The 16,151-nt window shown below is 24.8% G+C and overlaps 1 protein-coding gene across 2 annotated transcripts in view; it reads left to right on the top strand.

The window, feature by feature from the left end:
- Positions 1-16,151, top strand: part of LOC107163241 (uncharacterized) — a 147,858-nt gene that overhangs the window by 68,926 nt on the left and 62,781 nt on the right. The gene's annotated exons all lie outside the window — the stretch shown is intronic.

Below are 16,151 nucleotides of genomic sequence, written 5' to 3'. Positions count from 1 at the left end.
ATCTCGATGAACCTCGACCAATTTTATCGAAGCACTCTCCCTTGTATGTGTCCCCAATAATGGTTGGTCTTGTGTGCTGTATTTATCCAGAGACAAAATCTGCCACGAGGTATATTATTACAATTTCAAATAAGAAGGATAAACTACTAGACTACGAAAATGCTTTAGCAATATATCTCAAGGCAATATTGTGATTTAAGTTTATAGATTAGTAACTTAACACCTAAGCCATTTGTTATAAAAATAATCAACAAGATTAAACTTTGGAAACCCAGATATTTAGATAACAATACCAAATTTTGTTATTTATCGTCTATTTCAATAAACTTGTATTATGAAATTATCTTAAATTTAATTAATAATCTATTATTTAATCAATTTAACATCTAATAATATCGAATAATATAAATGATTTTCAGTTAAAATCCATTAAAATATTAAAAATAATATGGAAATACACAAGGAAATTAATTTAAAATCAAAATTGTAGAGTACATTAATTATTAAAATTGTTTTTTATATATATATATTTGAATATAACATTTTACTTAAATTTGATAGTATATTAATAGTTTAAAAGTGATGTGTGCCAAAATTGGATTATCATAAGATCCATTTATCAATAAAAAATATTAATCTTAAAAACTTGAAAAATGCCAATATTACATTCTTGAATTATGATTTTCCTACACATAACGATATTTTCCAAATGAACCATAAATATAATTCTAACTCATACCTATACAAATTTAAAAATATTGATTTGACATTTATTATAATTATAAACTACCAATTTTATACATAAGTGAATAAACCTTTGTTTACTGAAAATTAATTAAAATAATTATTATAAATGTTAAATTATAAATGATTGTTAACCTAATAATTGAATTTAAATTTAACACATTAATTTTATTATCCACTACAAAATGATGAGATAAAACATTATGAAACGTATTAACTATGTAGCAATTGCAATTTTATGAGTTGTAACAACTGATAAGTGATTAATAAAAAATTGAAAATCCAACCCCTTATTACTTAATACTCAAATCTTTTATCAGTCATCGTTCTTTTCAAGTAAATTTAAACAACTCAATTTCAAACCAATTTATAATTAACGATGGTGTACCTCAAGACATTGACCTTTCTTCTCTTTTATATCTAGTATATACTGCAGAATTCTCAATACTTTTGCTGGCGACACTTGTATCTTAGCCTCCGATTCCGATCCCACAGTAGCAAGTTTCAAACTTCAAAATCACCTCCAATTACTCAAAAATTGGATCACACTATGGAAAATAAAAATTAATACAAACTAATCTAGCCACATCACTTTCTCCCTTCGCCCAAACAACTGTCCACCAGTCAAACTTTGCAACCAATTATTACCTCAAACCAACCAAGTTAAATACTTAGGGCTCATTTTCAACGAACGATTACTACGTCCTCTCTTAATTAAAATTAAAATTTAACTTGAAACTCAAAATCCTTATTTACAAAATTTGATCTTTCCCCTTAGGTATTATGGTATAAAAATTTTGGATAATGCCATTCCAAGTAACACACAAAGAATTCAATCATTCCATTCCATCTGCCTTCGCACTATTACAATATCCCCCTGGTATGTTAGTAACAAAACCCTACACTCAGGCCTGAAAATAAACTACGTAAACCAAGTCATTAAAATCGCTTACCAAAAACTTCACAGCAAATTTAGCTCCCATAGTAACCCCAACATTAGTTATCTTGCAACACATCACATCCCTAAAAACCCCCACGAAGACTCAAACGAAAATGGGTTAGAGACCTCTTCCATTAATCCAAGTAGGTAGCTCCATTGGGAGCCCTCCTACCTCATGCAATATTTTTCATGTTATGTAAACCTCCTCATCACTACTACTTGTTGTGCTTAATTTATAGTTGTATATTTCGTATTGAATAAAAATAAAAAAATAAAATATTTAAGTATCTATCTAAATGGGTGAAATACTTCGTTTAGAATTATTAAGTACACAAATATAACCATATATTATTATGTGGAGTTCATGAGGTTGAAAAAAATGTTTACAATGTATCAAACACACTACATTTTTAATTTTATCTTAATTTAAACAAGGATGAACGTCACCTTCATTTAAGAAAGCGTACAAAAATCACTGACGATTAAACCTTCATCTAATAGACTTACTGGTTACGAATAGTTGGTAATACATTCAAAGTGACGGAAATGTCTAAGAGAATTAAAAGTAAATGTCTTAGATTTTTCTTTTATTAAAGAACCTTTTACCAACCACATTTCAGGAGATAAATTCTTCGATTCCGTATTGATTTGATTTAACAGAATATTATATAGACCTAATTCTGAATCAATTACAATTTCCATTAATTTATAACAAGAACATCAACTGTTTTAGATTGATAATTAATGAAATTATTTGAATACAAATTATTCAAATTTAAAAAACAAGAGTAAAATCAATTAGACAAATATTGTAGTACCTATATATTTGTATTGATTATAAATAACAAAATAGTTATAATATTTCTTAATGATAAAATTAGTATAAAAAAATATATATATAAACTTTCACGTATGCAAACACCTACGTTAATAAAAGGTAATTGACATAAACATATTTAAGATTATTATTAATTAATTCATTGTAATTAATTAGCAATAAGCACATGAATATTAAATTATACAACTACAGTAAAGATTAAATTATATGAACAAGATTTTTGTATAGTCAGTCTATAAGGAGGGATGTTATTAATGTATAAATATATTATGATCAATATTTTGAAATTTTTTGACAATATCTAAAATACTAATCAAACAATAGACAAAGTATATTTATTAAGTCACGACCTTTTTTAAGTTTTCCTAGTCTAAAAATAAACCTTATTATTGTGCTAAGATATAAAATATCATATGTTAAGAATATTATTTTATCTTGTAAATAATATTGTCTAACATTTCTTGTAAATCGTTTATACTTTTCTTTTTGGCCTTGTCATAGAATATTTTAAAATAATTCTTAAAAACAGAATTTTATTTATCTATCAATAGCTCAAAATAATTCATTATATTTACTGAACATATTTATTGATAATTATATACACAGTAATGAAAAATACAAATATTACCATAACAATTTAATAAACAAATATATATATGATTGTGTATCCAACTGTAATCTTTCAAAGTTTTTAATTCCCGCGTACATATGTAATTTAGTATTCAACAAACAAGATTAATTTTCTTAAAACGCATGTAATTGGATTATAAATGAATTAGTAATCTCACTTTTCTAAAGTTGTTTTTCCCACGTGACATTTTAATTTCATGCTTAAACTTTCAAATTCAATTTCAAGGATAATAAGAAATGTGCTTAATATATTTTTAAACGAGTGAATGAGTGATCTCGCGTATATTATGTATATAGGTTTAAAACATGTTGGGATATGTCAAACAAGTTTTTATATGAGTACCTTCCAACAATTTAAGAGTCATCCAGTTTAATAATGATATTTTTCATTTTGTTCATATGAAATATCAAATCTTTATGTTAAGTAAAAAATATCTTACGAAAAATATACTAACTCAATAGCACGCATTCATATTAAAATATTTTTTATTATTATTTTATTATTTTTCTTCTTTAAAGTCATTTTTTTTTTTAATGTAATCATAGCTAGGAAAATAAATGTTAAGTAATTTTTTAATTTTATAATTATAACTAGTTCCAAAAATGGTTGATTATATGTAAAATCGTTTATATTTATATGGGTTTGATTAATGATTAGTTTATAATATGAATTCCGTAATATATTTATAATAGTTTGTTTAATCATTCACCAATATTACCTTTATGTATTAAAATGTATATATTGTAAATTTAATGTTCAATCGACTGTTAAAAAAGTTACAAAGTTATATTACTATTTTACATTAGTTAGCACAAATATAGAGTACCAACACAAAGTTAAGAAAACTGCTAAAACTTTAAACATCTAATGAAAGTGCAAATTCAGGTTACTATAATATGTAAGTAGAACACAGTATTATACTAGATAGATAGTTACAAAGTTTTACACAGAATATTATTATATGAGACTTAAAGTCATTCTTCTTATACTGTATCCTGAACAATTACTTAATTATACTAATTTTTACATAATATACGTATTATTACTTAATTACCTAGTAGCTTTCAAATAGTTATCAAGTTAAGTTTGAAAAATTATAAGAATGTGAAATAATATAAAACTAGTGCATTATATATTTTTAATTTTATCATAGTAATAATAATACATTGATCTTTTGCATAAAATTATATTATAAAAAAACATGTAATTATAAAAAAAAAACAACTTCTGAATCGTGAACTGCAAATTTTTTTGAAGATTTACGGAAATCTGACATGTTAAATATCTAAAATATTCGAAAATGCTTTAGAATATTTTAGTTCTTGAATAGAATTATTATTATTATTATTAAATTTAATGATTTATTACATGTATTTTAAATATTAATAAACCTAATTATGTCCCTCAACGAAGTGATTGAAACGAATAACTCATAATAACAGCTCTCATATTATTTATTTATCATTATAGAGGATCAATAAATCTTTAGGTAAATTATTTCGAAATATTTTACTCTCTTTTAATGTTGGATATAATTGATTAGAATAAGAGCATTTCGATTTTGAACAGAAAGCCAATTAACCGGTGACCATTCCCAAAGGTGGTAAATCGGTTGTGGGAATTTAGATCAGCGACAGCCGATGTGGTAGCAGAGGTGGCGGTAACGGCTTGCACAAATTTGCATCGTTTTGTTCCCGTCGCTAATTAAAACCAATGAAGTCATGTGGTAGTTTCACCAACATTGACTAACGGTAGGGAGGTGTATATTTAGATAGTAGCGAGTACTACAGTGTTCGAACTTTGCTCGGTTGATTGGTTCCCCTCTGGTTTTCTACCACCCACACAGCGAGCTGCCCGTCCCTTAGGGTAAACGTTTTAATTTCAACAACATTTTGTCTCGCGCTGAAGTCAATAACACAATATTGTGGACCTCTGTCAGTGATTAGTGGTTTTTGTGCAACAAAACATCGGTAAATTTAATCAATAGTAATTCATAGTGTCAATTATCCACCAGGATGGTGGTAGGTGGCAAGGGACAATTTGCTTTCAGCCCTCTCCCAACCTACCATCATAACCACCAAACAACCTGCGTGACATAATTAATATCGCCTTTTCCATATGGGTGGTAGAGGTATTTTCAGCGGTGATGTGGGCAGGACCAATAATAACACTAAAGTCGGAGTACAAAGAACTACTAAAATATAGTTAAAATTTTAAAATTTAAAAAAAAAGACAACGGTCATGGTGGTAGATCCAAACGCGATGAAAATATCTAATACCACAGTGGTAAATGAAATTAAAATCCCTTTTCAAGATAGCAGGAATACCCTCGTCCGTGAATGTTATGACAACAAAGAAAAACAAACTCGTAAAATAATTATTTTGGTTGTTTTCATATTACTCTATAAAAAATCTGATTTTTTTCACATCACTCTATATGCGTATATTATATTCTGTTTCACAACATTTTTAATAACATTTGACATACGAACGATTTCACATCCAAGTAATTTTAATTATTTATGAATGTATAATTTTAATATACTTAAATATATATTTTGTAATTGATCTGTATTTAATTTTGATGATATTATTACCATTATGAATTTTGATTTTATATGAGTTGGGCCATTAATATTAGCTTATAAATCAATGATAAATTATTCATTCATTTTATTTTATTTTTTTCATTGATTTTAGGAATAATTTAAAAAATATTCTAAATTATATTGTAATGCATACATATACTATTGTAAATATATTTATTTTAATATGCAATTTAATATTATACTTATATTAAATTTAAAGATTATTATTTAATTATGTTGTGAAATGTATGTTATTAAAAAATGATTTTTTAAGTTAACTCAATGCTATTTAAAAGTGTTTAATAATAAATTTAACGTAGAACAATGTTGGTTTTAATTATATTATTGAATAATATTATAATACATAATATTATTCATATTAGTATGTTTGTAATGTTAAATACATATTAAAGATATTTTGAGCATTATATATTATTTTTATTATCATAAATAATATATTAACATTTATTTTTAATTAATAATGTTTATGATGGATTATGTATCATAAGCAAACATTCTGACTAAATGTGTGTTATGTTTTTACTCAATAAATATAGGTAGGTACATCAAATGTTCACAGTTTCTTAAAACAAATAAACTGTAGATTTTATTTTGTCAAATGGGTGCTAGATAGATGCTCAAAACTGTTGATTCTTATGATTAGGTTAGCATAGTAAATATCAACTTTAGTAAAGTATTCGACACTGTGATTCATGATTTATTATTCAGAAAGTTAGGGAGTATTAGTTTTACTAACTCAATTTTGAAGTGGCTTAAATCATGTTTATTGTGCCGTTCACCAACAGTCAAATTAGGAAAATGCATTTCCCAACATATATATAAGAATGGATACTTATAGAGTTATTTCTCCTGGGTAATATTTTTCAGAAATTCTCTATTCGCTTTCATGATAGATGTACATCATTGTTTTAAATATTTGATACATTTTATACTTTTTAGTTTTGTTTAAAATTTCAAGGGATAAAATATGTGTGTTTTCGAATTGAATCTTAGTGAAATTAGTTTTAACATTTTAATAATAATTTATCAAAACTCAACAGTGGTTTGTGACATTATGTTAATATTATAATAGACAGTTAATGTATCATATTGTATTATTTGTAATTGTATATTAAAAAAATAAAAATAGTAGGAAAGGATTTTTTGATGATCACTACAGAAATTCATAAAAAAAAGTATCTTTTTGTTTAATTATAATTTCTATAACCTTTTTTTTAAGTTGTAATTAGATAAATATATAAAACTAAAAACATATCATATGTTATTAAGTATAAAATTGAAACAATTAAGTAGTAACAAATTCAAGAGTTAGTATGAACTTGATATTAGAGTAACCACCTGATAATTTATAATTAAAAACTACTATATTTTAACTAGTTTTAATTGCTTAAAATTTGTGAGTTATTTAAAATAGTAAAATATACATATAGATTTGTTAGACGATGATGATAGAACTCATTGTTGAGTAACAATGTAATCGCAACCAAATATTTATTTTTCATTAATAATTTCCTATTAAACGATTAAACCAACATATTTTGGTATCCAATACTCATTATTAAAATATTTAAATAAAAAAAAAAAACAAAAATTTTAAATATATATTTTTATTATTATTAGCTTTAAAGCATCGGCAACTATAGTATTTAGTGTAAGGTTGGTTTTGAGCAATAAATTTGTGTTTAGGGCGTGGATTTGTTGCTAAAATCCTGTTGGTCACCCATCCGAGATATAGCGACGATGGACAACGCTTTACCGCAGTAAACATTAACAGCTAAAGTTGCCTATCCATCGCTACACATTCGGCCCCATCCAAATAATTACAATAAAAACTAAAACATAAATAAATTAAGAACCATAAACAAATTAATGTTTTTATATGTACCTACCTATTTATCATGTTAAATTTGAATTGGTAAAATAATATTTAAATGAATACATAAATAATTATAAATTGCAAATTTTACAAGTGGATGAACAAAAATTAAATGAATAATTAATTTTTAAAGTAAACTCTTGGAAAGTAATTTCTATAAAGAGTTCTGACGAGGTAGGTATAACAAAAAATGCTACAGTAGGTACCTATACAACAATTTATATTTATATAATAATCTGCTATTTATAAAAGTTTGTCTTTTCTATATTTTTTATGATTTTATTTCTTTATAATTTCTGTTATATAATATAAAATATATTAATAAGTATATGAATATTAATTATCGTTATGTATTTTACCTAGGTAGTAATTACTATTTTAAGTTGACAGCAATAAAAAATAAAAATAAATTAGTATACATTTATTAATAAATCGGAAACATATTAATATTAATAACAAAATATATATATTCAAAACATATTATTTTTTTTACATATTTAAAAAAATTAATCTTATTTTCAAATTTTGAAGTATGGATTTGTTTGTAGATTGGAAACGAGATAAAACGTTTCCGACGTAGTAAACGTTTGTTTTCAGATTGTATTACACATGGCAGATTACTATAATTTATTATTCTTGGTTCTCCGACGGCGGCGTCGGTGCCGACGACGACGACAACAACCGTTTGGGCCGGCACGACCGGATATGAATCCGTTCATGCAGAAACAGACCACGTAGCATTAATTTGACTACAGTAGGAATCAGGGGAAACGAAGGGTAGTTAAACTGATAATCGCATAGCAAAACCATTGGAAATTAAACTCACTTGACGTGTATTCAGTGCCGTTGACTGCTGACTAAAATAACGAACCCGTTTATGTCGAATTACTTGCTATGGACAATTTACCCAAAAGCTTTCTATTCGTTTTGATGCTATAGTGACCGAAAGGAATAATAAACGATATACTTCAAAAATAGTCATTAAAATTTACATTTTTGTCATTGGTTGTAAACCTGACTGCCAAAATCCAGTAATGTAAAACTGAATTTGTATTTAATTAACGATTTTGTGCTTAAATATATAAACTTAAATTCATTGAATATCCTATATAGATCCATATTTCATAATTTCATTTTAATAACAAAAATAAACTGAATAAAAAGGCATGTAAATCATAGTCATATTATCATAAAATATAACATCCATCATTAACTAAAAATTACACGTGATTGTATAATTATTAATTAGTATAATACTATAATTATTAGATGCAATATATTGATGGGTAAGTAAAATACAGTATTTTATTTTTTAACATAAAAGTTTCAAAATTTTAAATAAAAATGAAATTTATACAGTAATAATAAAAGTAAATTGGGTCCATTAAATTTTTCTACTAATAAATAATTGATTTGTATAGTTAGACATTATTATCAGTTAAAACAAATAAATATTTTTTTATTATTATTACAGAACTCTCGCTTATTCCAAACCATTGTAAATTATAATACATTTTGATTAAACTATGAACTATTATTTATTATTAGGCACATGTATTCATTGAACGATTAAAATGTTTGCCTTATTATTATTTTAGCCATTTTTCTATGATATTTAAGGTAATTTTAACTGTATAATATACAAATATACGTGTAAATGATTTATAATATGCAGTGAAATAATTCTTTATTTTTTATTTCAGACATTTGAATTTCCTCTAACACTAAACAAATTAATAATTTAATCCAACATAATAATAGCTAGGAATACATTTTTTCTTCCATTTTATATTATACTTTTGTATAAAGGTCAAATACAATCATAAAATCCATGCATGCATAACAAAGCCATTAAAGTTTATATGATTTGAACGAAATCCTTTGGTAAGATGGAAGAGTGTAGTAGAAAGGCTGAGTAAAAATGGTTTTTGGACTACGGAACAAAATGAATAATTAATAAGAATGTGCCAAGAAGAGTGAGACTATAAAATGTGTGCATTATTCAGAACCACCCTCTTGCCAACCTCCTTCACAATGCACGAGCTCTTATTAATTAACAGGCCAGCCATACAAATTGCATATTCATAAAATCACGAGTACCTATTATGTGTTGAAGTTTTTTGGCTGTAAAAATGTTGTTTGAATAAAATTGATTTTTCAATTTAACTGCCATTATTCTAATATTAGGCAATTTAACATTTATTAGAAATATGAATAATTATTTACAATTTCAAATAACATTGACTTGTAAGTAACTGTTGAAGATGTATGCAATGGTAATAGTAGCTATGTTAATTTAAATAAATGATAAATAATAACATGGTTATAAGACAATATATTTAAAAAAAAAATCTTTTTTATTGACTAATTTAAAACCTTAAAATAAGTCTGGATATTTCAAAATAATATAATATGCATATAAATGTACAATAGATACCTATTGTCAATTAATATGAAATCATTTTTGTAATTTTCTAAAAATTTTCAAGTTTCTATTAATCATAGTATTTGAATTACAATCAAATAAAAAAATATATTTGATGATAAATTGTTATTTTCTATTTAAAACTATTGTTGTCAAAATTTGAACTTCAAATGGTCATAAAAAATATATATTGCTTCACAAAAAAAAGTTTTAGATGCCGAGCGGAGCGATGAAAGTATTGATTTTACAATGATGTATGTTTTCTATTTTTTATTATTATTTTTATTTTATTAATATATTCACGATAAATATTTAGATCTTAAATTTTGAGAATGGTTTCTAACGACAAATTAAAGAAAACTGTGCAAAACCAGTTTTTATATAATACATTTATTAAATTTATGAACTATTCATTTTTAAAATCTAAATTGAAATTAAGTTATTTTCCCTACATATTTTAGCAACAATAATTGTTTAATTCAGTTGGGTTGATATTTATCAATACCTACCAATTTGGCCAATAAACAAGATTAAATACTAATTAAAATACCTACCTACTAATACTAACGCTTTGATGTACGAAATTGTCTTTTTATTTTAATCTATAATATAAACTTTAGATTATATTTGTGTAGATAGTTAATGTAAAGTTAAGGTTATTGAGTATCTAAATATATCTCAAGATATTTTTTTTCATAATCATACTACCTACCTATGTATAATATATTGACAGAATATATTGTATATTACATTTCTTAGTATATATCTAGGATCGGTATTGTTTATTCTATCAGGTCAGCTTAAATAATAAATTACTTAATTAATTAAATTAATATTATTAACTTGAAGATATCTGAAAAATACTATGCCTACCATTAGTGGACAAAACAGAAACTTGAGAATAATCGCATGGCTGGGTGTAATACATTATAATAATATTATTTAAATTGTGTGTGTGTGTGCGCATGCGCATTTCGTTAATTTATTTGGTAATAAGGTGACGGTCGAGGAGAGAAGAGAAGGCTTTTGTTAAATTAGTAGATTAACGGGAACAGGGATCTTATAGCGCTGTAGCGGTTGCCGACTATCCGGTTAAATGTGAAGGAAACGATAACGGGGATCGTATAACGAGACATTTGTAGAGTCCATGCTAAACATTGCGTGTAACTTTGTCATGCAACAGAGAGTAACCGGACTTAGCAAAGAGAGAAAACAGGAAACCCGGATATAACATTTTTGATGACTACTGTTATGCCACATTAAACGGAAAAACATGGAGTCGGGGTGCACACAATATGCATGAAAAGGATGAACAGGGGAGAACGTCACCCCTTAGCTCGCCATTAGTTTGTATGTTTTCAGTTAGTACCTATACTGTTCTTAACCCCAGATAACGGTCATATAGTTGTCAAAATTGTTTGTATGTATTATTGATACTTAATATTTTGACATAAAAAAGGTCATTTTATTGTACATTGAACAGTTTTCGATAAAATAATGAAAATTCTTTAATTCCAGTATATAATTTTAACTATTTTAATTGTTCTTCCAAAAATTAAATAAGAACATAAAAGGAAATTCAAAATATACAATAAGATTAATTAGTTCCATTACAGATATAAATGTGTATATTCAAAAAAATAAAGTGGAAAAATTTTTCTTTTTAAAAATGGAAATAAAATATAAATTTATATCTGAATATTAAATGTGATATTAAAATAAATATAGATTAAGTATAATAAATTACAAACAATTGTACCTATATAAAGACCACATTTCTGGAAATGAATTTATGTTATACAACATAAAATATAGGTAAAAAATGTTGCAAATTAAATATTACCAACATTTATATTTATTATCATTCTTGGGTTCCTAATACAAATTGATTCATAAAATTTTTAATTAAATCCAAGTATTTTTATAATAATATTTGCAAATCTTTTTTTTTGTAAAAATATATTGGCTATTGTATTTAATTAATGCTACTGAAATGTTATCATTTGTGTTATTAAAAGTAAATTTCTATGCTTTGAACCATATCAAGTATATTTATTTAGACAAGTAATCAACTTAATTATATATATAAAAAAAAGGAACATCTTATCAGTTAATATTATCACAATACATAATATATCAATAAACCATTTCACTTTTCTCGATAAATTCAAGTAAGTTCATAATTTCCCCATTTCTTCTTTCTTGGCTCCAATTATAACTCTTGCATTATTTTTATTTATGCAATCACCTATTATTTTTCTAAATTTCTTTTATCAATTTGGATGAACAGTATTAACTTTTTTGTCAGATCATATCATTGTATTTTTTAAAACCAGACCACTATTAGAAAAGTAAAACTCAGATATCATACGTTCCGTTAAATAAATAAATAATGATGGAACTGGTGACTCTTGAATTAAAATATTCCTTACCTCCGCAGAAAAAAAATAAAAATCAAAGCCATTAATAAAGTCATTCGAAACTTTCAGAAAGAAAAAAATCAACTACATTACAGTTTTAAATTACTGAAATAAAACACATAAGAGAAAAATGTGCACTCTTAAAATTATACGGCGGCGAAGTGTCACGATAAATTATTTGAGGTTGAAAAGAATTAAAAACAGAGATTTTTTTTGTTATATGAACATTGTAGGAAATCTGTAGCGGCTAAATAATTGTCTGTGGGAATTGTGGTGTACACACCGGTTCAGAGCACGAAGCTCTCAGTGTTTTTAGTTAATTCCTGGAAATAAGTTTGTTAAATCTTTTGGGAAGGAAATGACACATTATTTATCGTCCATGTCTTGTAATAAATGAGTAGAAGGAATAGACGAGATGAAAGTGAAAGTGTGAAAAACAGAAGTAAAAAATATTATACTAACATATCATTAAAAACATTTTTATGTTTGATGTACGAGTACAAACTGTGAACCTAATATTATGTGACATACATTCTCATAGATCGAAGAAATTATGAATAAATATGTATTCTTGATAGTATTTGAATTTGGATATGTTGTTTTATCATTTTCACTAGATAAAATTAATTTTAAATTGATATATTTTTAAAAAATTGTTCTTATATTGTATAGTGTATACCACAAGAATTAAAATACAAATAACAAAATTGAGTATAATACGAGTTTGTGCATAGTAAATAACAATTGTAATATGTTCCGAAGATCATAAGATTTATAACTCAATCATATTTTCTGTGCATATTTAATAGTTTACTATCAAAAGAAAAAATTTGAATTTAATTTGGATTGCAAATATGAAGTTAAAATACTTCATACTACTTTCATATATTTAAAACAACTTTTCAAAACATTTGAATACTTCACTCTAATATTTATATACTTTATACTTATATTAAATTGAATAACCTGTTATTAATTAAATTATATAATCAAGATTGTGAGTTTAAAATAAGATATTTCTCTTCAAAAAGTAAATTTAATTTGTAGCTACTCAACTCACCTCTAATGACAGTACTTAATAACAAGTAATCGTCAAGTTTTAAATATGTTTAAACAAAAAAGTAAAATTAAAGATAATAAAATTGGCTAGTGAAAAACTGTTAAATGATATAATGGTGATTATTTCATTAAAATACTACAATATACATTTAAATATTGTAAGTTAGTGTAAAATGCATTTAAGATAAATAATAATATTATTATATTATGGTACCATTAGTGACATATTCATATTATACTGATAATGTAGTCAAACCATCATTTATAAACAATATTGAAAACATACAAGAACTTCACATTGTACAACTAAACGAATAACTCATAACTACTCAAATGCGTACTTATGTCAATTATTTATTTATTTATTCATTCTTCAACAAGATAATGGGACCCTCTGAACAATAGTTCGTATGGGGGCCAAATTATTCTTATTCATTTTAAAATAAGTATGCTCGTATTCTCTGTGAACTCAAATTATAACAGCACATTTAAATTTTTTACTCGGATCACTCATCTAAGCAAAGTATACTAATATTTATTTTTTTAATAATTCCAAATCCATTTTTTTGGCTAAATATTTCATAAACAAATTTATTAGAAAAATATATACCTATATTGTTTATTAGTTTTACGTAAAACAAAGGAATGTAACTAAAGTTGTTCAAAATCAAATTATATGCAGCTAAGATGTTTGTCTTCTTGTTACAATTTAAATAGAATTACCTTATATAATTTAATGTCACAATTTGTTGGTTAAATCCATTAGCATCATCTAATTAATATATTTTAGGAATATATTGTTTGTATAACTTATGTATACTTATTAGCAATGCTCGAATGCTTGAATTTCGAAGTAACGTGTTGCTGTTGCTCTTGTTGTAAAAGCGTTAAAATTATAATACATGAATACACATTTGAGTACTGTGAAGTGAAGTCTTAACATGGTGATAATTAATAATTTTATATGCTCATGTTATTATTTATATTAGTAAATAACTACTTTATTGTAGCATGCAATAATGACAGATGATAGAACAAAATGTCAGATTAGAAATATATTATAATATGATGAAGTTTTTATTATTATTGATTGTTATTCTGCTGGAATTTTGCGCATTGAATGATATTTTGAGGAAATTCGACGGATACATTTTTTTATACCTGAATACGTACTGAAATAATATCGAATTCCTAAATTTCTCATAAAATAGGAACCTAAATATTTGCTAAATCTTATATTTATATCATAGGTTTGTTCATTTCCCTTTGAATAAAATAAGTGCAACTGAGTTTTTGATATCTTAATCGAATGATAGTATTTGTTGTTGTTATATAAAAATGTTTGAGAGAAATTTGATTATTTCATTTTATTTGTTAAGTTAATTTGATGATTAACGATAATACTATTATCGTTCATGAAACTAATATCAACACAATATTAACAAGGCTTGATTTAGAACCTATATTGTGTGTAAAAATTATACATTTTTTTTATTTTGCAGATTGTCACTAATTATAAAGAAAATTATTTTTTACTACACAGGCTTTTCTACATTATTATTAAATACATATCGTAATAAAAGTACTGGAACATACTTCTAAAAATCCACCTATACGTGCATGTACCTAAAATGCCTATATAAACGCCGTTTTCCAATTTTGGCGATTGTAATGACTATAAAATAGGATTGAGAATTTATCTATTTTTACGTTACTCAATATTTTTTAATAATAAAAATATTTGTAAGTTGTGTAATACACATTACATATTTAATTAACATACAATTTAAGAATTTAATAAACTTAACCAGTTTGAAATATATTATTTTAAAATTTATTTGCATATTACATTATATAAAATTATGTTTTTCGATAATCAATGATCATACAATCATCTTTATTTTACTTAGTAAATATAATAGAAGCTGTGTATAAGTAATAACACGAATATTTAATTATTATAATCACTTGGTAATTATTATAATACCAAACTGTCATTACACTAGTTTAATAATATAAATACTACGAGTACAAATCACCTTACAGCAAAACATTTTTTCAAACTTTTGAAATACATAACCAGTTTTTATTTAAATCAAAATAAAGATCTAATCTATTACATGGTATTCATTTCAGAAAAATGACGACCAAAGTGTTAATTTAAAGATAAACTTTTTTTATTTTATCAGTTCAGTGAAACCTCTGTTTATCATAACTTGTTAATAGCTGAAACTTCTATGTTCCATGCCATAAATATACATGGGGAAATAACCTTCATCTAGCGGGCATAGTTTAATATTGCACACAATTTATACAATACTCCAATGGCATTTGTAATAGAAGATTATCACAGTTAAAGTATTTTTCTGTGCATAATTTTATCACACTATAAAATGATTTATCAACATTTAAGAACAAAATAATTCGTTGGATAACTGTTTAAAAAATATAATTTTTACACGAATCGTATAAAAATAAAATTTCAAGACTAATAAAATAATTTTTATGTTTTGAAAATATTTTTTGGAAAAACATTTATATCTTTTTTTTCATAAAAATATTAAAATATAGGTTTCGTGAATATTATGAAAAATGTATTTTAGTTAAAG

This window comes from Diuraphis noxia, unplaced genomic scaffold (genome assembly GCF_037042655.1).
Source record: "Diuraphis noxia isolate RWA-SAM2 unplaced genomic scaffold, SU_Dnox_SAM2 contig0004, whole genome shotgun sequence".
Classification (NCBI taxonomy): domain Eukaryota; kingdom Metazoa; phylum Arthropoda; class Insecta; order Hemiptera; family Aphididae; genus Diuraphis; species Diuraphis noxia.
The sequence above is the reverse complement of the archived record's forward strand: the minus strand, read 5'-3'. Positions and strand labels throughout refer to the sequence as shown.